The sequence below is a fragment of the Tauraco erythrolophus genome, chromosome 7 (genome assembly GCF_009769465.1).
Source record: "Tauraco erythrolophus isolate bTauEry1 chromosome 7, bTauEry1.pri, whole genome shotgun sequence".
Taxonomy (NCBI): domain Eukaryota; kingdom Metazoa; phylum Chordata; class Aves; order Musophagiformes; family Musophagidae; genus Tauraco; species Tauraco erythrolophus.
Window position 1 is genome coordinate 34410810 of NC_141471.1, and position 26828 is coordinate 34437637.

At 36.7% G+C, this 26828-nt stretch overlaps 1 protein-coding gene across 1 annotated transcript in view; it reads left to right on the forward strand.

Annotated features, from left to right (window-relative positions):
* HDAC9 (histone deacetylase 9) overlaps positions 1-26828 on the forward strand; it is a 412038-nt gene that overhangs the window by 359315 nt on the left and 25895 nt on the right.

Consider the following 26828-nt stretch of genomic DNA (forward strand, 5'->3'; position numbering starts at 1 on the left):
AAAGGGTTGTCAGCCACTGGAAGAGGCTGCCCAGGGAGGTGGTTGAGTCCCCATCCCTGGATGTGTTTAAGAAAAGAGTGGATGAACTACTTAGGGATATGGTTTAATGGGGATTAGAGACGGTTGGACTGGATGATCTCTAAGGTCTTTTCCAACCTAGAAATCTATAAAATCTATGGCTTACACCATCCTTACAAATAGGTATGCCATAGAACATTCAGACATTAGAGGCTTAATGCAAAAATCACTTAATGAAATTTCTCTTCAATGACCAGTGTTTTCTTGAGTTTTCACTATTATCCTACTGTATCTCGGAATTCTTTTCATTTTCCCGCTACATGTCATGTATAGTATATATATTGGAAACAGACCAAAGGAAGATGCTAGAACTGCACATCACTGATTTCAAATGCAGAACTGATCTGAGTCTAAGCCTGGTACTTCAGATATGTTTCAGATAAAAACTTTCCTGTGTGCCAGACTCACTATTTCTAAAATATTCTATGTGACTATTCTGAGTATTACAAGGACTGAAAACGATATATATATGTTTGTTTGTTTGTTTTTTTCCTGGAAGCACTTAATTTCTAAAGGAGTCCCGAAATAATATTGTAATTATCTACTGGACAGTACCTTACACTGACTGTGTAGGGTCAGTGGAGCGATTGTAATGTCTTTGGAGAAGGACTACACTTTCTTGTGATGGTCTGAAAGTCTTCTCTGACACCTGACTCAGAAAAAGAGTCCTGACTTGGAGTACTGGGGCTAATGTAATAGGTAAATGTTAAAGGAAGGCAGGCAAAAAGAGTCCATGAAAATTGACAGCTGACTAAACAGAATAGTAATTTTGACTTAGTAGCTGTTTAAACACAATTCACGCCTCTAAAAATAGCATTGCAAGCTTTTATGATGCCATATCTAATTTCTTCTCTTCACAAGCAAGAAAGTCTCTTTGACTCAACTATCAGCACAAGAAGCTATGATCTTGCAAAGTCTGGTACTAACTACTTCAGAGTTTAGTTCCAGTAAACGGTGTAAGCTACTCCAGCAGCTCATTACCATATAAAAAGGTAGTTGCATGCCCCTTCCCCTTCTAAATTGTCTATTACTTAGGTTGCATTGGCTCTGGCTCTTGTCAGATCTCTCTGTAAACACATGCAGCATTAACTCCTTAACCCCTCAAAAAACCTAATGAACCAAAAAAGTGGAGAGATTTCTGTTAAGCTATGAAGCTGAATCAGATTATGGAGGGACTAATGTGTGCCACAGCTAGTGGAAGGAGGGCAGGAGCAATACAGAAAGGAAGAGATGGAGTAGGATACCTTTTGGTAGCAGAAAGCTGTTAAAATAACTCAGTAGCCACAGATGCCTTCTTGTCTGAATTGTTCTGAGTTCAGAGATTTGATTTTGGTTAACATAATTTGGTTATCTTTGCGGTACTGGAAGTGATAAGATGGTTATCCAGCAGGACAGATCTTGAGCTTTGAACTCAGAGCTAAAAGCATTGGAGGTGGGATGGAGCAATGATCATTCATATAGTTTTTCACAGGGGAGTCTTCTGATTTGTATCTGAAATTTTCCTTTTGTTCCTTTTGTCTCTTGAAAACTACAGGATACTCAGTGACTGGCAGCAAGAAAACATAGCATCAAGACTTTGCTTACAGTTCTTCACTTTGGAAAGCAAAGTCTGGGTTTTCTCTAGGGTCAGTTCTTGAATGCTAATTGAATGGTTGCTTGGCACAAGGAAAAAGGCATCAAAATAGATGACAAGTTCATTGGTGACGTGCCCTGAGACATGAGTATCTTCTCATAACTTATTGGGAGAAGGAAAGCATTTTGATTTATTTTTTCTCCTAGCCCACAGCAGTGGTTGCTGTAGCATCTTCTATGACTCGGGCATGGCCACTGGATTGCCCAGCCTCCCAAGTCAGATTATGCTGCATTTACTCCTTCATTTGTACTCCTTAAATTCACTCTTGCACTGCAAATATTAGTGAATTATTTGCCAATGAATCCAGGATCCAGTATGTTATTTACATTTACATTTATGAATATGAAATGTAGAAAATTCCAGAAATCCTGTTCTATGAGAAAGAGTAGTCTACTGGCTGCTGTGGAAATTGAGCAGAGATTGGAATTCACTGTATAAAATTAGCATCCTCTCCAGGACACAGCATAATAAAAGGCAAAGGTGAAGATATAAGAGGATAAATCTTTTTTGGATTTGGGGGGTTTATTTGTTGTTGTTCTTTTTTTTTAAAAAAAAAATCCATTTAAAGAAGGCATTAATGCTTGCAGAAATACATAAAAATATGGACAATTCCAGTTCTAATTTCAGGTTGAGGAATGTGCCTTCACCTGCCGTCAAGTGAGCATGTGTCAATGGCTTAGACTATGGATTTGAACCAAGAGAAACAGATTGGTGAACAATTCACCTCATTTACTGAGGCCAAGGAAATCCTCATCTTCAGACTTTGAGGCACTCATGTCCAACTGAAGATGTATTTAAAAGACAACTGAAGGATTCAGAAATCTTAGCACTGATTTTGCTATTGTCTAGTGTTTTCGAAGACTACCTAGGTAACTGGTGTGCCTTCTGGAAAGAAGCAGGAAGAGAAAGCAATTAGAAATATTAATAAATAAGCACTGATTTGACCTGCTCTTTCACTTTGCCTTTCTTTCTGTAAATCAGCTGAGAGAGATTTCCATTTTCCACTCCCGCTCCTTCCTCACAAACAAAAGATGTGTCTGCTGGCTAGTTAACTAACTCGTGCAAGTGAAAAACTGCCTGTATACTGTGTTCCAGATATACAGTGCCGGTCCATCTGCAGAATGCATCAGGTGCCAGCTCCTTGATTTAGGGCAGTTGCTGAGGACAGGGCAGAGGATAGATTACAATGGGAAAAAAAAAAAGATCTACAGAACCATTAAGAATTATTTTCCCTTTTCAGTCGTCTTCCCTTCTCTCTTCACCTACCTCTTATCTTTTCTTTCATGCAACAGTAGTGACATTGGCTAATGACAATAACTGATGCGAGGGGTGCAAAAAAGATAAAATTGGTGGCATCTTTTCTCAGTTTTGAAATTTAAACTTGTGAAATCTATTTTCTTTTTGAAACCAAAAGACTGTGATTTAGTAGAAGAATGAAAAGGAAAAAGATTTTTTTTTGCTTAAGCAGTATTAAACTTGTCAGATTAAAATTTAAATACAGCAAATTAAATATAAGTTTTTTGGGGCCATTTTGAAACTAATGGAGCTCGACACAATGTTCAGCAACTTGCATGTGCCTTTTACAGGATTGGATCCTGAGAGAAAATTGTTGAAAGACATGTCCAAATGTGGATTTCTCCATAACAAAGTGTCTGATCTTTTATAGCATCGTTGCATTGGGAATTAGGCTTGTCTTTGGGAATTTGTAAAGCCTTTAGTAGAAGAGCATGATTTATGTCTTAGAATTTAACTATTCTCTGTAATAAATAGAAATGTGCCACAAGTATTTACTTGGTTGCGCCATGGGAAAATTTTTAACATATTGTTCACAGCTTCAGAATGCTATAAAAGAAGACATGTAATTTGCAGACCGGACTATCCTTTGTGATTTCTAACCAATATATTTGATTAATATCTTTCAAAAGAGACACTAGCCAAAATGTTTACATCTCATTAGGCAGAGAAGAAGGGAGCACACACAATTTTGATTATGAGCTTGAATGGTTCATTTCTTTGGGCTTCACATCCCTACTGCTTAAGGCAGACTGTAACTTTAAGATGTTATCTCTTGCCTGCACAAATAAACAGCCAGTTATGCTTTTTATGGTGGGTAGTTCTCAAACCAACAGGGGATTAGAAGATATTAGCTGGAGTTTGTGGTTCCCTGCTGAACTATCATGGGGTCCATGGATTCCTGTCCTGAATATTTCACAGAGCAAACACCTCTTATCTGGGGTGATATTCTCACACTGGCCTCTTGGCCATGGACTTCAAAAGCTGATCACAGGGAGGGCTAGAGAGGCAATAACCCTTAATATAACAGTCTCTCCTGATAGGGACAGACAGGGTAAAGGTAAGGCGTCTCTGAAGTTTGCTCTTGTATGTTTAGCCCCATGGGGTGATAAGGGGCCATCTGTTTTTTTGGTCTGCAAGCTCATCTTTTTCACACTATCCCAGTATCAAGTACACTTCAGGTCTGACTGGTATCAGCACTAGCAGTTCTTCACTGATCTGAAGAGACTTTCTTGGCATTTTCAGCTTTGAACACAGGCAGTTGTCTTAGTTACTGTTGTGTTGGTTTTTACCCAAGCAAACATATAAAATAAAATTTCAAAAATTAGGTTCAAGGTACTATTGGCTCAAAGAAAATAAATTATTAAAATAGTACTTATAACAGGTATGTTAATTATTTGTGGGTAAAGGGAAATAAGTGCTTACTCATGTAATTAAACTAGAAACATCAATTCATGACAGTAGTTTCAAAAAGTCACATATTATGCATCACCACACAGGATGCTTGCACCTTAATTAATGGTTCAAATAGAGTATCAGTAGTATCAATTCTAAAAGTTAATACTCACTGCTTCAGACCTCAAAAATATTGTAAGAGTTATTAAAATACTAGTCAGATTTCTTTTTGTTGTGGAGCTCCCAGGACATACTTCCTTCATATTTTAAGCTTTTCCCTGCAGCCATTTCTTATCAACTGATGATGAGATTCTGTTGCAATCTCGTGATTATAATAGCTTTAATGCAAACACTTAATACCATGAAATCTGCAATAAAATGGTGCAAGTTGCCAACACTGGCACATTAAAAAAAAAAAAAACACAAAACACACCTTATCTTTTTTTCAGCATTTTAATTGCCTTTGCTTGTTGTTTTGGGAGGTTGTGCTGGTGATTTTTTTTGAGGAACTTGTTCTTGCTTATACCAACTAATTGCCATAAAATTGCTGGAAATGCAAGAATGCAGGTCCTAATCCCACAAGCTTTTACTCACTTTAAGTAGTCTTGTTGATTGAGACCACTCCACTAACCTGATTAAGATTTGTTAAAATAAGTAATGTTTACAGGGACAGACCTTGCATTGTAAGTATTTGTATGGTACAAAAACACATGCTAAAAATCCTTCAAAAGCATTTCACATGAGAAAGCTGTTATTTAAATACTTCCTGAAGTTTTATGGAATTAAATTAGAAAGTAAATGAGTAGTTCTTCTGTAAAATAAATCCATTTAAAATGCATTTAGCAGTAATTTATTTACTTCAGATTCCTTCTTTTCTTCCTATCATTGATTATGATTCACATACGCTAAAACTGACCAAGGAACAGATCTTAGAAGATCTTCTTTGGAAGAAGAAACTAAAAATAAGTGTGTATCCAGAATAAAAAAAAAATGCTGCTTGTTAATTAAAATTCAGTTACTTCCTGTTTTCTGTTTATGATAGCAACTGTTAGCATGAATTAAATATTTGTTTCCTTTGATCTATAGTTTTATCCCTTTTCCTTAGATTCCTCTCTGTAAAAAAGACTACTTCTTCAGCAATATGGTGACCAAAAGCTTTTTGGTATCTGACATTGCATCTATGTAGGTCAGCTTGGTTGTGAGGGCTGGTTTCTAAATCATTTTTCCCTTTACTTAAGATGGGTTAGCAATCTCTAAAAGCAAAAAACCCCAAAGTTGTTCCATTTAATAGTGGAATGTATCCATCCTTCAATAAAATATCTGGATTGTAAATGTGCTAGCCTTAAAATCATTTTCCTAATGTGACTACTTAACGTCAGATACTTATTCAGTGATTGTGTTGTATGGAAAGATGATTGCTCACATATATCGTCACATAATTTATGTTTTCATTTATGATTGCAGTTTAGGCATATTGTGTATGTTCTTCTGCATCTTTTTCTTATTATTAAGCAATGTTCAAGGTATGCAAAGAATAACGTAATTTTTTTGCATAGTATTTTTATGTTGCCAAATGAAATGATCAATTTAGAAATTGACGTATTTATAAATTTCAACTAAAAATATGTATTTTCACAAATATGTTTTATTATTAATTTTTTCACATTAATTTCTTTTTTTTAATTAAAGACAAAAAGCATTATTATTTCTTTCTGATAAAAATGTGTAATTTCTACAAAATGGTAAATGGTAAAATGGTACAAAATGGTAGAAATGAACAAGAATATCTGTAATATATTTTTTGTAAAAAAAAAAGTTATTAACTAGTAACAAATCCAATTGTTATTATTTGTAGCTATTTTATTTCTATTAAAAAAAGCCGGTATCTGTGGTCTCAGATATGACTGTTGCAAAGAAACCCTTTATTTTCAGCTGAAAGCTATAGTTCCTTCAAAGTACAGGAGGGATATTTTATGGCTCCTACATTGGAGGAACAGCTTCGCAGTAAAATCATGACTGCTTTGTTTACTAACATTTACCAGGAATTTCAAGAAATTTTGTGTAATCAGCTTTAAAATAGTTGCATATCTATGTTCAAATCTCAAATCATCTTAGCACACAAGTAAAAGTGGTTAAGTGGAACCTAGTAGTGTTGAAACTTTGGAAGCCAGCATGAACAGGCCAAAAGTAATTTTTCATTCACCCAAATATTTGAGTAAGCAACCTTCTTAAGCTTTCATCAAGCCCTGGGGAAAACAATAAGGAAAATCTATCGATTAAGTGATAAAATGTTATTTCAAAACTTGTAATTTAATTAACAATTATGCTACATGAAAGGAGTTATCAAAAAAATTGTGACGTTTATATGACCTTGTGAACAAAACTTTGTTTTTCTAGTGGTGTCAACTACATCAGCTGTAGCTTTGTAGAATATACATGAAGACGTGCATATGTTCTGAACCATGTAATCTCTTTCTTTTGACCTTTTTGGGTGTATACATTCCCACACACAGTGCACACCTCTGGGAATTTCCCAGCATGCCTTTTGAGGAAAAACACTGAGGTCAGAAAAGCTGAACAGAATTACTAAGCCAAGATCTTTGAGGGACATGGAAAAAAGTAATAGATCTGAAATGTTTGCATTCATCGGGAGTTTCAGTCCTTCACTTCACTGAGAATCACCAGGGTTTTTTTCCAAATCACATTACAGATTTGAAAATTTTCTAAACTGATACTGGCTTTTATAATGGTTTAGTTTACTGATAGAGAATAAAGAAGATTACTTAAAAAAAACCAAACACTTAAGGAGGTCTGTGCAGTTTTAGTAGCTTGAGTGACAAAACACCAAACAGGATGTCTTAGTCCCCTTTGAACGTGAGGCATCACATGGACATGAAGCTACTGAATTCTCTGATTAGTTATGTGGTGCTGGACTCCCACTGTCACTTAAAGAAGATAAGTTTTTACGTGGTGCTTTCAAAAAAGAATGGGAAATTGAATCTGCCTGATCAAATTTAGTACTTTATCAAAGACATAATAAAGTTGGGAAATGGAAAAGAATGGAGAGGAGAGGGAGAGAGAGAGGAGAGGAGAGGAATCATGAACCTAATGTCAAACATTATGTCTTGAATAACCTGGGCTTTTTTTCAAAATTTGCCTATCCTTCTTGTCATTGAGACTCAACTACATAATTTAGTCCATGGATAACACTGTCCTTGCTCAGTACCTGTTTTTATTTTATTTATTTATTTATTTTATTAAAGCTCTAGTGAAAGACAATGCATCTGGGAAATATATTGGTTTGCTCTGAATGTTTCCTTAACTTATAAGAAAACTGATGCACAGTTAGAATCATAGAATCATAGAACCATAGAATGGTTAAAGTTGGAAGGGACCTCAAAGATCATCTAGTTCCAACACCCCTGCCATGGGCAGGGAAACCCTCCACTACACCAGGTTGCCCAAAGCCTCATCCAACCTGGCCTTGAACACTTCCAGGGATGGGGCAGCCACAACTTCTCTGGGCAACCTGTTCCACTGCCTCACCACCCTCTGACTGAAAAATTTCTTCCTTGTATCTAATCTAAATCTCTCCTCTTTCAGTTTAAATCCATTGCCCCTTGTCCTATCACTACACGCCCTTCTAAAAAGTCCCTCTCCAGCTTTCCTGTAGGCCCCCTTTAGGTACTGGAAGGCTGCTATAAGATCACCCCGGAGAATTCTCTTCACCAGGCTGAACAGTCCCAACTCTCTCAGCCTGTCTTCATAGCAGAGGTGCTCCAGCCCTCTTCGTGGTCCTCCTCTGGACCCGCTCCAGCAGCTCCATGTCCTTCTTGTGCTGGGGACTCCAGAGCTGAACACAGTATTCCAGGTGGGGTCTCACGAGAGCAAATTAGTAGACTCTGCTTCATAAAAGCATCAAAAATAAGCATATAATCAAAAAGTTCAGAGAAAAGTCCTCTCACTACTATGAGAATATTTCCTAGTCTATTTTATTATAGTTATGTGACTATGTTACTGAACTGTACCTTCTGTGTTAGTTTCAGATCAATGATTTGTACCACTTGCTACCTTTGGGAGACTGATATGTGCAGACTTCAGTCTGGGAGTACGTCCCTAGAGATTCGATTTTCATTTGCTTTAATTTATCTCTCTAAAGTAAGCAATCATTCCCCTCTTTCAAATGTCTCCTTTTTGAAATAATGTAAATATTTATAGAATCATAGAATCATGGAATGGCATAGGCTGGAAGGGACCTTAGAGATCATCTAATCCAACCTCCCTGTCATGGGCAGGGACGCCTCTCAACTAGACCAGGCTACTCAAGGCTCCGTCCAATCTGGCTTTGAACACCTCCAGGGAGGGGGCATCCACAACTTCTCTGGGAATTTATTCCAAAGTCTTACCACCCTCGTACTGAAGAATTTCTTCCTAAGATCTAATTTAAATCTGTTCTCCTTCAACTTAAACCCATTTCCCCTTGTCCTATCAGTGGACACTCTTGTAAAAGAGTGGTGGCACTGTTGAGAGATATGTCAACTACTAATCTGAAAGAAAGGACCTGAGAGCAGCAAATTAATTCATGATGGAGAAGGACGTTTTCCTGTGTTTCAGCCTGGGAAATCTCCCATGTTAGGATGGCGAGCCTGAACATCAGACGTCCGAGCTGGAGCCATTCTTTTGACTGAGTGGCTTAACTTATAAAATACTTGGACAAATGGCCAAATTCCACTTTTTCTGGGATATCTAAAAGCCACCCTGGTAAACGCATACCACTTACCAAGTTTTTATCATGTTATTAGCAGAGAAGTGCCAGTATATCCAAGGGAAAAGGAGAGTGGAATAAAAACGTGTTAGAGGAGCTTGAGCTAAGTACTGAACGGTGCTAAAAAGAGCTGACAATGTATATCTTAGACAAAGAAAGCAGGTACAAAGTGGGTTGATAAGATAACAAATATTTTGAGTCAGAAGTGTAGTCTGAGGAATTATTATTGCGAGTAATGGAACAAATTTGGCATAGAAATCCTCTGTCTGCATATAATTATTTTCAGACTTTATGAATCTGGAAATATTCTACAAGGAATTATAGATGAATAGGCTTTAAAGCTGAAAAGATTATTAGTGCGACATACTACTATGAATTCTTCCATGTTTCAAGTAGAACAATCATAATTTCTGTATAATTTCCATGATTTCTGTATAAAAATAAGCCTGCTAGCTTGATATTTGAATGATTATTAGAAATATATCAGATAGTATTATTATACAGAAAATATTTGTATAAATAATTTCCTAGTAACAATTTAATTAATATAATAATATTGTATTATTATATTAGTATGGTGACTTGCTTAAATAAAAAAAAAAAAAGAAATCAGGGCTCTGTAACCCACAAAATCTCTAGCAAGAGTAATTTTTATTGAGGTATTGACAGAGGCATAGTCTACTTAATCTAAATGCATTCATCTCTAATTTCAAATTTACCTGACAAGCTTCTCACTGAGTTTACCATGTCCACAATGCCAAAGAATGACCTTGGTGGATGAAAGCAAATTTTACCTGCTTTGATATAAATAGTCTTTCAGAGCTATAGATGAGCTTCCTTTCTCTACATTTGGCTTTCTGAACTTCATACATCTTGATAAGTCCGGATATGTCCATGACAGTCAATATAGAGAAGTGCTTAATTCCAAAGAGACCTTCATCTTTTCTGTAAATTGGTACAACAGATCTTCTTGGGGAGATTCCTCTCTCCCCACTGACTAGTAACTAGCCTCGAGGAGTAGCAGAGGCAAGACAGCTAACCTTTGCTTGGTTAAAGGTAGGGGAGACGAATCATAATTAATGTTAAAATCAAAGTTTTTTTTTCCCCATCCAGCAGTATTTGCTTTAAGATATAGAAAGGTCATGAATTAAATATGAAATTAAATGAACTCATAAGTGAGTTTCCTGTCAACACAGATCAAGTTGCTAAATTTGATAGTTAAATTCCATAAAAATAAAATAAACTGCAGAACCTTATATGTTCAGTCAAAATTTTACGTAAATTCTTCATGTGGATTTTAAGGGAGGTATTGTAGAACTCAGAGATGTCTTTGCAATAAGCTTACCACTACTCTTCACCGGGAAAAACTATTTTGACATAAATCCAGGTGTCAATGTTGGTGATAGGAGATTCTATTGGTTCTGTTATTTTTCACTAACCCATGAATAAGCTGGAATACGAAGAGAACTTTCTCCTCAGATGCAGCTGTTGTTATTTTTTGTTGTTATTACTTTTAAGAGTAAGCAGTATTTTAGAAGGGGTGCAGATATTAAGCATATAGATATGAGATGGTGAAGGTAAGGGAAGAGATACAGTGAGTGAGGAGGTCCCCAGTAAACTCCTGATACACAGCTGTTAACCTTCTTGCAATGCCTCAGACAAAGTCCAGCTCCCTTGTCAGCCCCTGCTTCTCCAACTCCCTCAGCTATCATAAATGCCCTGCGCATGTCCTTCTACACATACACACTGGTACTGTATACATATATATTTGGGCTGACAATTAAGAATTATAGTGGTTTTTAGTGTTCTGCTTCAAACATCTGGACATTTTCAGAACTTGATCTGTCTAGAAACTACTTTCAATATGTTTTGAAGGTAGGTCTTAGCAGCACATGGTGTTGGTGCCTTTAGATGACGCTAGTAAGCCCTAAAATTTTTTTATAAGGAAGACCTTAAGGAGGAGAAAAACTATAAAGTCAATTGTGGTGGTTTTGTTGTTGCTTCAACAATTTAGTCTTTGAGCTGAAATGGAGAGAGAATAACAGGAAAAAGCTGGCCACAGAACAAATAAATACGGCATTGGCTCGTATTCATTACAACACATTGGACAAAAATGAACAACGGCAACTATCAGCTTTCATGCGCTCCCTCGGAAAATGTCAGTGTTGTGTAACTTGACCAAAAGGACCACTTATACCACTGCATACGCGCAACCTAGAAGGGGAGTCCAGCAAGCACTAGCAGAAAACAATCTTTTCAAGTGAAGGTCCTGTTCACTTGGAACATTTATTGCTTTCATCCAAAAATACCAGTTTAGCATATCACTGCATATTTTTTACTCTTTCAGTTTTCAGAAGAATTCCAGTAAACTCATTTTGCTACTGAATAGGAACAATATTAGAAAGCACTGTTCACAGACTTGAGGGGATAGGAGGAAAAAAAAGAAAGGTCAACGCAGAAGAAAAGGCTTAGATGAATAAAGGTATGTCAGAGCAAAGCTCCCCATGAAAGATTATTAAGAATAAAGCTTTTTTTAAACAAACATAAAAAAAACCCCAATATATAAATCAAGAGCACAAAAGCCCTGTTTTATGATTTTTTTGGTGCTGTTTAATTTCTTTATATCTTTTTTTGCCATTGTTAAAAAACAGCCAAAACTTCAAAGGAAAGCTGCATGTGTTCTAAATCAGGACTTCAGTGCTGATGTATGACAGCACAAAAATTAAAACTAAATAAATGTTCTGTCTAAACTCCCATATTTCTCAAAAAAATTCTTTAAAAGCTTTAAAAAATTAGAATTATTGCTTGATCTTACTTTACCAACCATAATGTTTTCACCAGAGTAGATGACAAAATATTATATTAAAAAGAGAGAAAGAAGAAAAATGTTGTCTGAATATATCCGAACACCTGTATTTGACTGTCTTGCAGTTTTGTCAGACATGCAAGGGGGAAAACGAGGCTTTGCAGTGATTTGTCTGATAGTGAATATGAACTGCCTAAATTCTCAGCTTATCCACTGTTTTCTGGAAGGCTCCTTGACAGTCGGTAAATCGATGAAAACAAGGCAGTATGTTTATGAAGGAAAGAATAACATTCCCCATTTATCACATAAAGATGGTTGAAGAATGGACAGATTCTCAGGGAAAAATTTTTTTGCAAGTTTTCTACTATTTTCTTTTCAAAATATGAACTTTGTAGCAGGTCACGTTATTATTCCATTTTGCTGTCTTTGGACAAGATCTTGCCGTTTTATCTCCTTAAGAAATGGCATGTCTGACTCTGAAGGTGTCTGGCCACAGTACACCAGTTCAATCTGCTTGCAAAAAACAAATTGCAGGACTGGAACCTTTGTGGTGTCCCTTTTCCTCTGGCCTTTACTTTACAATGCCCATTTGCTGTTCCTCTACTAAGTCATCTTGATTTGTATTGACTCATTTGTTTTATCAGGTTGCAAAGGGACAAGTGGCCCAGGCAAATAAGAATGCAAATGCTGTTCTTTTTAGTAAACATTTCTTTGACTTTTAAACCTCATTCATCCCATCCCTGGTCATATTCCGTTTTCATTTCTTATGAAGAAATAGTCACGGGCTCTAATTTATTTTCTCATTGAAGTCTGAGGCGTGGTATTTCTTTGCAAAGATTCCTGGATATTTGTGTGATCAAGAGAACTGATTATTTACTAGTTATCACTTTATCTTAATTGATTCCCATTCTGTTGTATATAAAGTTTCAATCACACATTAAGAGAGTAGATACTGTAGGATGTCCTTTTATGAGCACTAATAAGAAATGGATAACTAAGGTTAAGAAGTCAAAGAAAGCAGTGTGCATGGAGCTTCGAAGTTGAATATAACATTTGGCTAACAGATATCTTCACAAACAACTTTATGAACATAACATTTGGGAAATACTAACATATGTTTACAGACAGTATTATGAACATGAAGCAGGGCTAGACTGAGTTACTTATTTGTAACTAATACTTCAATCAGTTCTAATAATGTATGAAAGATTAACCATACTTGCATATAATATAAGGACAGGGATAACCTCCTAGTGAGTTTGACATATTCTTGCCTGCCTCAACTTTAAGCACCCAACCGTGGCGTCTGAGTCGAAAGCCCAGATGCCTTACATGGCCAGTGGAGCCTTCAGAGGCTGACTCAGATTTCCAGAGCTCTCCAGAAGTGGATGACCAAAAAAAACTGGCCACCTAAGAGATATTTGAAGAATCTCTCAGGATTGATTGCAGATTTTTTGATATTTGCTGAGTGCTAAAGTGGCCTGTCTCACATATGGATTTCAGAGTTTGCCAAGATTCATCTTGGAGCTAGGTACTTTGAGATTTTTTAAGCGCAGTATTGATATAGATAACATATTTTCTTTTTTTGTAAATTTTCTAATAAAGGCTTTACAACATTCAATCAAGCAAAGGGATTTGTCACTGATTCCAGATAGATGTCACCTAGAACACACTTATGGAAGTGATATGTGTGCTTTGTATATTAAACTTATTAAAATGTGTCTTGAAATTTTGTTGATAGAAAAAAGAAATATCAGGACACTGAATAATTAGAGTGAGAGTAAATAGAAGTCACGTTTATGTTGCCTGTGTTTTCTCTTCTACCTTTTTCTTGGAGAAGTTCTCAGAATTTTGTGTTTGTAGCAGTCTTTTGATGACTGTCGAGGAAATACTCTCAAGCTGGCAAAGTGTCATTACCTTTTCCTATTGTATTCTTTGCTGTCCAGTGAACTTCTAAAACTTGTAATTTCTCTTCTCCTTATTTCGTTCCTAATTAAGATATCAGAGGTATGTGAAAATAAAAGTTTGAATCTGGATTCACTGAAAGTAGCATCAATAAAGACTCTTTCCAGAACAAGTTTTCCAGTTTGGTGCAAACTTTAGTCCAGCTGTAGGATGAATGAGTTGCTCAATTTAGGCTCATTTGAAACTGTTTACATACTCTTTCTTTGAAACAGTAAATCTAGAAATTGCATATAAAACTGTGCACAAAGGAACATTATTTGGATTGTAAGGTCAATTGCTCTGAAGTTAGGCCAAGTGAGATTTATGATTGCTTGCACAATGGACCCCTTTTGCATATGCTTTAAGATAGAGTTGTTAATTAAATGAACATCTACTCTTCTGCGCCTTCGCTTTTTTCAGTATACAGAGGGCCAGGTTCAAACTGTAACTATAAACCAGCAATAAATGCTAACTTCAAAGTTTCCGCCTGAATCTAAAAAATATAGGAAATATATGTTTTTTCACCTTTTTTTTTTTTTATATCAGTTCTTCCTGTATCTTCTTTTTTTTGTAATGAAAAATAAGCTTCAACACCACAAGCTCTGTTGCTAAAAGTGGTTGATACAAAAATGACACTGTGGAGCTCTAGATCTCTTGAATCTTGATTTCAGATTAAATAAAAATGTTTTTGTTTTTCTTATTGTCCAATTTGTAACATCAGTCAGCAGGTCACTTATGCATTGCAACTGGCCATGAAAAGCCAAAGCCAGAGATTCAGACAGAGCTCTGATCCAAATATTAAATTGCATGCACTCCATAGTAGTCCCATAGAACAGACAATAGTCATGCTGAAACAAATTTCTCTTGAGCATTTCCAGACACAGTGAGGATATAGGAAGACCCAGTACAGCATGTACAAGAAGTAAAAATGTCCTAGTCTGAAAGACAAGGACTATTCCTGCCAGTTTCTTGGGCCACTGAGACAGGATAGCATGAAAAAAAAACCCCACACCTGTTTTTTTACATCTCCCTCTGCCTGCAACCACACACCTACTCATGCATGGCTGTAACAGCCCTGCCGGCTGTCCATGTTGGATTTCACACCTCTTCAATAGGTCTTGCTCTGATTTGTATAGAGTTGAGCACTAAAGACGTGGTTTATTAATAACTACCACCACAAAACTCATATTCAGAAATGAGTTTTTTCTTTACCTACTTGCAAGCACTTGCCCTCAGACATGTTTTCCACTGAGGTCTGAGCAGTAAGTCCTTGCAAATGTTATAATAAATACATAGGTTTACTGTTTGAGTTCAGAATGGGTATGAGGAAAAGAAAATGAAAGCTTTTTGTTTATGATCTTTGTTTAAAAGACTTCCAGGCCATCTTTCAGCTGCTCCGGGTTGTGGTAGGCATATACCAGGGCTTATCAGCTTGACATGGAGTCATATATCACCTGGGAAGGAGACAGAAGCCACCATTTCCACTGCCACTAAGCATTTGTATATACGGAAAGGTAGTTTGAGTTTATTTGTGATGATGCACTAGAGTAAGACATAGTCTGGTAAGATACATATGTAGCTAAAAGGTTAGAAAGAGCAACTGCTATTGGCTGCTTGAGTCCAGATGAGTGCAGGAAACTTATGCATTCACTGTAAAATCTCTATTCTGGTTGATAAAATGTGGATCTCCAAATATGCCTTTGAACTTTAATGCAGATTTCATTTGCAATTTCTAAACTTACTTTACTATGGTTAAAAGAAGATAAATGTTTGTACGTACTTGGCCAAATTTTGCTCATAGTTCCAGAGGTATAAACGTATTCCAGCTGTGGGATTACTTCAGATTTTGTCTCTGTGACAATGTGGTAGTATGTCTGAATAAATGGCAAATGATGTGATTGATCCCAGGGAGACCAGCTTATTGTCAAGTACCTGCTTATTTAAATACTTTATTTGCTTTGAGTGTTATCACTAACATTTTTGCCTACATATACAAACCCATCACCTGAAACACACTTTCAGTGCCAGCTGCCTATGTTTAGACCTTGTTTGACTTAGTAACTGGTCACTGGGGAATTCAGAGTTCACTGTGGACAAAATCTGAATCATTTTCATGTCAATATAGCTGTGAGATTGCCTCGTCTTTCTCTGTATATAAAGGATATAAAAATATATCCCTGAAGAATTCAGAAATGTTCTGCATCCCTTTGCAGAAAAGAGGTCATAAGCTTTCTCTGCCATCTTTAATTTCTGACTAATCCTGATGGTTATAAGAAAATCTAATTCCTTGACAATGTTTAGTTTCATATTCACATTCATTTTTGTTCTTGCTCGCCACTCAGCCATCCAGTAATTTTTCTTACATGCCTTTACCATCTTTTAGTCACAAATGTATTTGTCATCTTACTTGATAAGTCTCTTTCTTTAACCCAACATACACTTTTATCCTTTTCTTAATTCTCTCATGTCTCTTTTTTTGTTTTCTTTCATCTTTGTCTCTCATGTGTAATTAATATTTATTAATTAATTAGTTCCCTCTAACATAGTGTCTGAATGTAAAATTTAGGTAAAAACAGTGGGAAGATATTAGAATGTTGTCTTTGTCCATTTATCTTATTAACTGAAATCAGCACTTTGGCTAAAATTGACTAAAAAGTGCATCCTCTGCTGGGGTGACCACCGTATGCTCTGATGAGTGGAGCTGTTCAGAATTTGATATTTTTCCTTGTTGACCTTCTCTATTTATCTGTAGTGAGACAGTCAAAAACCTTTGCCATCAAGGGTTTCTAAATGGCTTTGCTAAGAAGTTTGGACAATTTTTGCTCAAGCTTTCAGCTGTTGTGGCTCTTCAGCTTTGTCAGAAGGAAGAATAAATAAAATCCTGATGTTGCAGTTTGGTATATGTTGTTTGCTAAGTTTCTGGAGCCACTAGGGAGCTTTGAGCTCTGGCAGCAGGTTATTTTACTTCTAATTGTTAAAACTCTGGAGGGAGAAACAGTAGCTATTCTGGTAGTAGATTTTCAGTGAGTGTCTCCATTTAGTAAAGCCAGTGTACTATTTCCCTTGAAGAAGACATTACTGATGTTGCTCAAGAAACAGTGTCTTAGCACTGAATGAATGATTTTTGCCCTGTTATGAACTTTCCACTTTTAAGGAGAATGACTAAGATGGCTGTGGTAATGCAGCTGCAACAACATCTGGAGTCCTCAAATTACCTTGACACTAGTTGACTGGATTTAAGTCTGAGCGTAGCACAAAAATGTCATTGTTTGTCTTTATGTTTCTATTGTTCAATGAAGATTACCAATTATTTTAGGTCTGCCAGCTTCCCTTAATACTGCTGTCATGCTATGGTAACAGCAGAGACACTGATCATTTCCCTACTTAAGGATCCTGCAGAATCAGGTCATTCCTGAGCGACTCTGCTCCTCACTCTGAGAAAATCCTGAAAATATTACTTCATGACTGCTCAGCCATCCAAAGGCATTTTCACCCAGGCATTGTTATAATCACTTTTTTAAGTTTCTCTAAGAAAAGGTAGAAAAACATTGGGTGAAGAATTCCATGAGAGTTTCTGGAGCACTAGTTCTCAAGCAGTAATTTGTGGGTCTCTGCTTGGCTGCAGAAGCTCACAAAAGGGCTTTTTCTGAGAACCGTATGTCAGAAGACTGGAAAGACAGGGATGAGATATTCAATATTCTAAGAAAAGATTTTATTCTCATATATGTTTCCAGAGGGAAGAATTTCTGGGGAAACAAAGAGGCCGCTCCTATTCCAATTAACTTGTTCCAGACCACAAGTTGTGTTGTGCATGAAGCCCTCTCATTTGCCCAGCAGCTAGAACTTGCCCTCATGTCTACGAAGTGACAAAAAAAAAAAAAAAAAAAGAAAAGAAAAAAGAAACATCTTTACTCTCATTCTTTAAAAATTTTACATATCTGTGATGAGGATAAGTCATAGATTTTGTTCTGGGGAACAGTAAATAAAAACATCTTCTATGTATTTCCACTGACTGTGCATCAGAACAGAGTGGCATCAGTCCTGTCTTCACCTGAGGCCCATGCAATTCCCTGTCACCTTTTCTTGTGTTCCCAGCAATTTAAGGCTCTTGCAAACTCTGCTGTGTAATAACATGAGTGACAAGGTTCTGACATGACTTCTCCGTTCGGGAAGAAGGCTGGATAGAGCCACCTATGTCATTCAAATGGTAGCTACAGTTTCTTTTACTCTGTGGGGTTTTACCCACCATTTCAAGGTGTGTGTCCTTTTAATAGTATGAAAAGGGACAAAGGGGCTGTTGTATAGGTTGAAATCACATCCTTAATTCTTACACGTTTTTGTAATAGAACAGCATAATAGAAAGCTGCTCAATGTATTTTACTTGGAAATTGCAATTAATCAGAAGACTGTAAGGACTCAGACCCTAAACCTAGTTTCAATACCATTTCCTTTAATGAGTTTTACACATTACCTTTTCAATAAGTGATGACAGGCAGTGCATTTCTGGGTGATTATAGCATATGTCAGGTGGGGTTAACGGGCACATGGCCAGAGGGAAAGTGAGTAACTACTTGAGATGTACAGTAATCCCTTAGAAATGCACTGCCTTATTCCCTCCTGATATTATAAAATGATGTTTATTAAACAACATGATGCAAATCTTGAGGGGCGCTAGACCTCCGATGCTAATACTGAGTTCACCAGGAGACTTGATGCCAAATTGGTCAGGAAATAGAGTATTTACCTCGTCTATCCACCTACAAGAACCCATCCCTGATATGCTTATTGTATCTATGTCTCTAGTCCTGGAATGATGAATGATCCACATCTGGAGGCCAGGTCTTTAGATAATGGTATATGCTGATTAACACTGGCTAAGGAACTAGCCCTTAATTTAATGCGATATGTTGATGTGGCAGGGTCAATAAATGACTGCAAATAAAGTGAGAGCCTTAATTTGTAGACCCTGAGAAACTGTATATGTTGGAAAGATCGTTTAGTCCATGCTGCTTTTCTTGGCAGAATTTTGTAGACCATCTTCAGAAAATGGCAGTCAGTTCTCGGCTTCTGAGTGATGGGCTTTAAATCAGATCCTTTGTGTAAGTCTCTCGGGTCAATTCAAAATTAACTGACTTAACTTTTCATCAGTTAAAAAAAGAAATAAGGCTAGATCTTCCCATCAGATTGTCTGCAGTCATAACTCAGTGCCCACATTTCAGCTATACTCATTTATAGCAGCAGAAACTTTGCCCCACATATTTTAAAAATGTGTCAAGTTGATTTTATAGTCAGTAGCATTATAATAAATTTCTCTAAACTTAATCAAGCTTACAGATTTATTTGGATAGTCAATAGTAGTATCTGATTTTCATTCCAGAGTGGATTAGAAATAAATTCTTCATACTTTGAATTATTTTTTTTATCAAATGTCTTCTTTTCCAGCCAACCCCTTACTGAGTCTGGACTGAGATTTTGAGATATAATCATCTGTAATTTGTAACATCAGGTGCATATATTGTATATCAGTTTAAATCAGTTTAAATCAGGCAACTTGATCAGATTTGAAAGAAGTTACCGTCATAAGAGTATTACCATTTACACTATCAGCTCAGCAGATTTCACAATACATGGGACAGATTTTCAGTAAATAATTATCAGACTCATTAGACTATCCCCATAGAATTCCTTTAAAGGTATTTTTAATCTCTGGAGGTGGGGGGCTGGGGGGGGAAGGGAAGAGAGAAAGAAAGAAAGAAAGAGAGAAAGAGAAAGAAAGGAAGAAAGGAAGAAAGGAAAGGAAGAAAGGAAGAAAGGAAGAAAGGAAGAAAGAAAGAAAGAAAGAAAGAAAGAAAGAAAGAAAGAAAGAAAGAAAGAAAGAAGAAAGAAAGAAAGAAAGAAAGAAAGAAAGAAAGAAAGAAAGAAAGAAAGAAAGAAAGAAAGAAAGAAAGAAAGAAAGAAAGAAAGAAAGAAAGAAAGAAAGAAAGAAAAAGAAAGAAAGAAAAAGAAAGAAAGAAAGAAAGAAAGAAAGAAAGAAAGAAAGAAAGAAAGAAAGAAAGAAAGAAAGAAAGAAAGAAAGAAAGAAAGAGAAAGAAAGAAAGAAAGAAAGAAAGAAAGAAAGAAAGAAAGAAAGAAAGAAAGAAAGAAAGAAAGAAAAAGAAAGAAAGAAAGAAAAAGAAAGAAAGAAAGAAAGAAAGAAAGAAAGAAAGAAAGAAAGAAAGAAAGAAAGAAAGAAAGAAAGAAAGAAAGAAAGAAAGAAAGAAAGAAAGAAAGAAAGAAAGAAAGAAAGAAAGAAAGAAAGAAAGAAAAGAAATCCACCCCAAACCCCATGGTGAATCTCCTCACCAGCCAGATGTGAAACACCAGCCCTTTTCAGAGACATCTGAATCTGCTTCTGAAATATCACCTTGCCATTTGCAGTTCTACATTTCCTGTCTTGCCTCTTGCCTTCTGATGCAGAGCAGCTACATGTTCCTAAAAAAAAACATGAAGAACTCTGTGGGGCAAATAATTTTGCTTCCTGGCCAGCTTTACCTGGTAGAGGATTTACTAAATAGGAAGCAAAATAAATAAAAAAAAAAAAGAAGGAGGATGGCAGGACAGTGGAGAAATTATCAATTAAACCAGATGTGAGATGGGGTAGAGATGAAGAGAATGTGAGGAAACTGAGAAGAAAGGAAGGCACAGAGCAAGTAAGAACAGAGCTAAAAACATCCAGCCAGTTTTGGGAGTATCCAAAGGTTCCTGCTTTGACTCTGGCAGCTGAAATCTGTGGTTGAATATTTTCCCTCTGAATCCGCATGACAGTGTTATAACAGCTCTAAAAACATCATTATTATTTTGTACATCACTATGACCTTTCCTGGAGGATGCAGAACCCCTACTGCTTGATAATACAGGGTACAAAAGTAATCCTTTCCTTTTTTTTTTTTTTTTTAAAGTATTAATTAGCTGGGAGAAGAGTTTGAGGAAGTCTTCTTCCTCCATGTGTTTTCTCTGAGGAACATTTTGTCAGGAGGTCAGTACTCCCATTGTGTGGTGAAGATGTACAAGTTCTTCCTTCCCAGAGAGCTAAGCAAGTGCAATGGTCTGTATGGCCTGCTCAGATACAAACATATCTCAGGAGCGTTGAAGATGCCCAGACCATTCTACTGAGTTGTCAAGGTGACTTTTTCCTGTAGTGACACAGATTTGCATTATTTGGCTTTTGAAGGGGTATCCTATATATCCTTCAGTATGAACTTAATAGAGATTTAATAAGTTATGTTCAGCGTAGGAGCTAAAGAGCAGCTAATTGTGAAAAACATATTACTGTAGAACTAACAGGCATGCAATAAAAACATCTATTACATAAAATTGTTAATCCATAAAAAATGTGTTCCTGAGACCATTGGTATTTATTTAACGTACAATTACTGTCTAATTTAATCTAAATTAAATGCCTGCTTGAGACATGTAATTTGAAGTGTTACTGAGCTTCCTTCTCCGGTATTAAAAGCAAGAAATCAGCAGCTAATGCCTAGAGGCCAGATCTCTACCATTTAAATTCAGGTGCCTCCACACTAACATTCGTAATTTCAGCCATTTGGAAAATGTTTTTCATAAGAATGTATTTGGCATCAATATCTCCCTTTCTCCCCTTACTCAGGGCCACATCCTGCCAACTGAGTCAAACCTCTGACTTAATCCAAATGAAGTTTTGATTGAATAAAAGGTCCTGAATTAAGACCTGAGAAGAAAATGTTTTCTTATCATAGAACACAAGCTTTGCAAAAGTTCTAGCTCCCGCCAGTGCTGGAAGGGTAAATTATCATTTGACTCCTGTATGGACATATTTATTTAGGACACGTAGCCTGATGACTCAGGAAGTTATGTAAAAACTGACCCAGTTAATTTTAGATGCTATTGTTGGAAGAGTATCAATGAAAATTAATCAAATAATCACAAAGGAACCACAGGGAAGTAATGCAGAACACTGGTGGGTAGACTTTTGGCAGCGATCATTGCAACAGTTTTAATGAGAGGAAAACACATTCTCAAATAAATTAGACAGTAATGACATGATTAAATGGTAAATAATAGTTAAATACATGCTTGGAGGTCCAGGACAGAGACTGTGGAGTTTTTGCGTTTTGCATGTATTCCTCTCCAGGCTGCTCCGAGTAGCCAGAGGAGCTCACCAGAACTCTGCCTGCAATTTGGGTCGGATTGTAGCTTTTAAGACGTTAAAGCCAAAAGAGCTGTTGGGGCCCCGCTGCTGTGGCTGAGAAAGCTGAGGCTTTCTCCATAACTCCAAAGCTTTGCTAGCCTCTCCGTTGTTGACGTGTCCTTGCTCCTCCACCAGCAGCCTCCTCTGAGCAAGGGCCAGAGCCACAGCTCTGCTCTCTTCAGCCTGCTGCCACCCAAAAAGGGACTGTGCAGGAGACATCTGCTCTCCTTATGCACAGTGGGGGAGAGGGAAGAGGTCTGTCTTCTGTTGAGAGAGGTTTACTCCCCACTATCTGGATTTTTGCACATTTGCTGGCCAGCAAATTGAAGTTGCGTGTATGATTGTTCATGCACACAAGGAGTGCTGTGATGCTGGCTGGGAGTGTACGCTGTCCATATGGTTCCTTTCCTGTCCGCTGAGGAAAGGACGTAAAAAGAATAAATTCACAGGTTGTCTTCTTTCTCGAAATGGGAGGCTGTACATGCAAACTCTGACTTATTAGCTTTACTTCATCTAGCTGTAATACACAACACAGTTGTGTGATGAATTCCTTGGAGGGGAGCAGTCCTGGTTCCGAAGTCTTTTACCTGCTCTCTGTTTGCCACTTTCCATTTCAGGTTGTCAGACTAAGGATACCTAAAAAACGGAAAGAAAAAAGTGAAAAAACTCCAGGTTCTCTTTTTATATGGTTTAACATTTTCTTGGTTTTCAGTAAGTCCAGGTAGAGTCAAATAGTGCAGAAGCTTCACCTATATCATTCCTTGCTATTTGGCAGAACTAGAAGGAGCACATGGGGAGCTTCTCTGCTACAAAAGAAAAAAAAAACAACAGGGCTCTTAGTGTTGTACCAGGAGATCAGTCCACTAAAACCTGAATTACTTGCTCAGACAGCAATTCAAGTGATTAGTACGTTGTGTCCTTCAATAACAGCCTGGTAGATTGCTCACTGGTATAATACAGTATTACTTTTCTCTCTTTCTCCCTTCCCATAGTAGAATATTTTCTTAAATAAGGCTGAATAGTGCATGTCCTCCGTTAATAGCACTGAAGGAATGGAAAGGGTATAATCAAAAAGTATGTGTTACGTCTCTGTTTTAAAAGTTTATATTTTTACTTCAAAGGTTGGCAGATAACAGCTCATGTACTGAATATTTCTCCAATACATAGCATGGGTTATAATGGTTTCCGTTTGAATCTAGTCTTTTTTGCTTAGATGTACAATTGTGCACCCACAGCTTTTTTGTCAGGAAAATGTAAACTATTTAGTGAGCAGGATTTTCAGAACTACTTAGTAATGTTTTAATGTTTCTTGTGCTAATTGAAGGTTTATCATTGTCTTTACTAGGATCACAGCAAACAAATATTAAGTGCTTTTGCAAATTCTACCCTGGATGTCTAAATATTGGATCTGTGCAGGAAATAGGTACTTTTAACATTTATATTACAGAAATTATGAAAATAATAGTTGGCACAAAATCATGCTCACAATTTCCTGGCACACTGCATGAGCCTAACATTAAAAAATTCTGCTACTCCTCTGAATTACAAATCCACTGAGCAAATCAAGATTTGAGAAATATCCCAGTATACGTAATTTTTTCTCACTTGTTGACTGAAATGACTGGATTTTTCTGGTTTTTAATTATTAATATGTGACTTTTTACCCATGTTTATGGACACAAATAACTGTGAATTCTGCCAGGGCCTTTTCAAGCTCTGACTAATAGATGGCTGTCATTGAGTCAGGCTCTAAACGGCGCAAATGCACCTGCAGCTTCAAAGAAACAATGTCCATTTAAGACTGGACTGGAAATCAAGCGCCAATATTTTAACATGACTTTGGATTTTATAACTGAACTTTTTCTGTTTTTATAAAATGCCACTAACTTGTAACGGTTATGCATCACTTCAAAAGCGTATAGTTTTAGACAATAGTATATCCAAACTGAAAACATCTTTTAAAGCCAGCATCATAGCTGACACCTTTGTCAGAAGGACAAAGAACTGCTGCTGATTTCTAGAAATTCATGTGGGTTGGAAGATCCAGGATTCAAAATACTTGTCTGACTCCTTTATCACCTTAGAATTTGTCAATGGAGCGTCAATCCTTATATCAGGGGAGGTGACTGATTCTTTTCATGGTGCTTGTTACTATTTTCTGCTTGTTTTTCTTAATTATTTGGCATGAACTACAGCTCATCTTAAAATCATTACTTGACTGGGATTCCTTTCTTTCCATTTTGTTAATTCTGCACTCCAGGGGATTTCCTTGAGGCGGCTAATGTATTTCCTAGGTTGCTGCAGTGACATTAGGATCCAAGTTTCTTTGTTAAGAATTTCCATAACTCATTTAGCCACCAGCAATGGTGGTACTGTTGACTAAAGTTATTCCCTCCCTTTCCAGCAAGTCACCTTTACTTTCTCAGGGCAATTACACTGAAGAAAAGCCCCCATCATGTTGATTTGGTTTGGCAACCTTTGTCTTATTACAGTCATCTCTGTTGGGAAAGATGCTTTCTGTATGGCTCATTGCATGGATCCTGCCTCAGCCGGAGATTATTATTATGGCATTGATACTAGGCAAATCATTAAGAAACCAAGCAAACTAATATTGTAACAATGTCCATGAGTTATATTATGTATGGTTGCCTAAAAGAAGCAAAAAGCGTTGAGAGAGTCTTTCATTTATTGCCACACATACCTCAGAAAATTACGATGTGGCAGTAGCAACGTTTGTGGTCATACAAAATTTTCAAAATGTGCAGGGGAAACATGGTAGAGCTTTCCCTTCTTCGCAGAAGCTGTATAACATGAAGGATAATGTTGTCTTGAAATTGCTGTTGGATTTCTCACAGACCCAAAGGGTGAGTTGTAGATGTGGGGAGTCTGCATCTGTTCATTCTTCTTCATTTCCTTTAAACGCTGTGTGTACAACTCACTTTACGCTGTTGGCACTCTCTTCTTATGAATCTGAAGATCACATGTGTAACATGCAGGCAGAAATAAATCCTGTAGGTAAAAGAAAGTAGAAATTGGCTAAAGATCAAAGGTTATCCTCATTCCACTCCTTCCTTCACTTTTATTATCCTCTCTAAATTTGGTCTTTTGTAGAGAGGATTGAGTGTGGGTGTTTTTTTTCTTTCATGAGGAAAGATTGAGCTTAAATGAGAGTTTAAGATTTTATTTGGTTTTCAACCCTGTATGTAATTTGAACCACAGTGTAGTTACTTTGCTAGAATCAAAACTGCAGTTCTTAGAGGGTACAGAAGATTGTGGAGTGGCTTAAGGAAAAAATATTTCACCTCAAGTCTTCTGTGATCATCTACAGATTAAGTGGCAAGTAGATTTTTTTTTTTTGTCTGCACAGTTAAACAAAATCTGGTATCGTTAAAGTCCCTATTCTAAAAATAGTTGGGCATGTGCTTAACAAAGTCCTGAGATGTAAACGGACATAATTGTGTGATTGTTCGTTTGCCAGATCAGACCTTAAGTCTGTGTCTTCGGAAATTTATCTAGAAAATATGCTTGTAATTTTTTTTTAGTTTTTAATTTTTGATGACCTTCTGCACTAGAACGTATTAAATAGATGTTGATTTTCCTTTTGTCTTTATACAGCCCCAGACTTTAGTGAGTACCTTCTAAATGCTTTATTGAAGGCTAAGAAGTACACTGGAATGAGTAGTGATGACCCCAAGCAGAGCAACTAGAGCAGACCAAGTGGAAAAGTTAACAGCAAGATGTGATGGGTTTTTAACTTCAATAATTTCAAAGCTTTACTTATTATTACTCATTTAAAGGAGATTAATCAAAAACAACAGCTGTCCCAGGAAACTGCCTCAAAACTTCTCTCCAAATCTTCTCTCCAAATTAATATTTTTAATGCATTTTTTCTTGTCATTAAAAATGAAATAAATTAATTTTACTTGAATCACAGATGAAAACTTTGTGGAAGTGTTTATGTAGTTATAGATCACCACATAAAATGAAGTACTGTCATTTTTGACTGTGGTGCATAATTGCTGAGAACATTGTTGATCAGGAATGAGTGATATTGGTAGAGATATCTGTGAAGTTCTGGACAGTTTCAACCTTGAATCAAAATAAGTGAGCTAGTTGTTAGTGCAGCTTCCAAAACCACTTCAAAATGGAGCTAAGAGGTAACATACGTTTCCACTATTTTTCAGTCCAGAGTTGTACACTATACTCAAACCTCAAGTACAGAGAAGAAGCAGTTTGTAATTAAAAATTTCATCATCTCATCTGAAAAATATAATTATTTTTAATTATAGTATCACGGTTTGACTTAAAATATTATTTGTCATATCGATGCCATAAATGACCAGGGTTATGTCAGATCTCTCTAAATAATTTGGATATATGTCACATTGGTGTGCAAATAGGAAGAGAGTTCAGGGTAATAATGGTTAACAACGGTAAGAAGAGAGACAACCTCATGTTTCAACTAATCTCCAGCTATTGGAGATCAGCATGAGGGACATTATCTCACATCTGCCTTGTACAAAGTTCCATATACCTAACTTCAAAGCATCTGGTGTGGGTCATAGTCAGAAACAGGATACTGGACTAAATGTATCCCATGCTCCCTGTGCAATATCCGTGAGCTTTCTACATTCTCATGCAGCAGATGTGAAATATGCCAGTAATATCTGTTCTGCTTTAATTATTTGCACTACTGTATTTGAATACT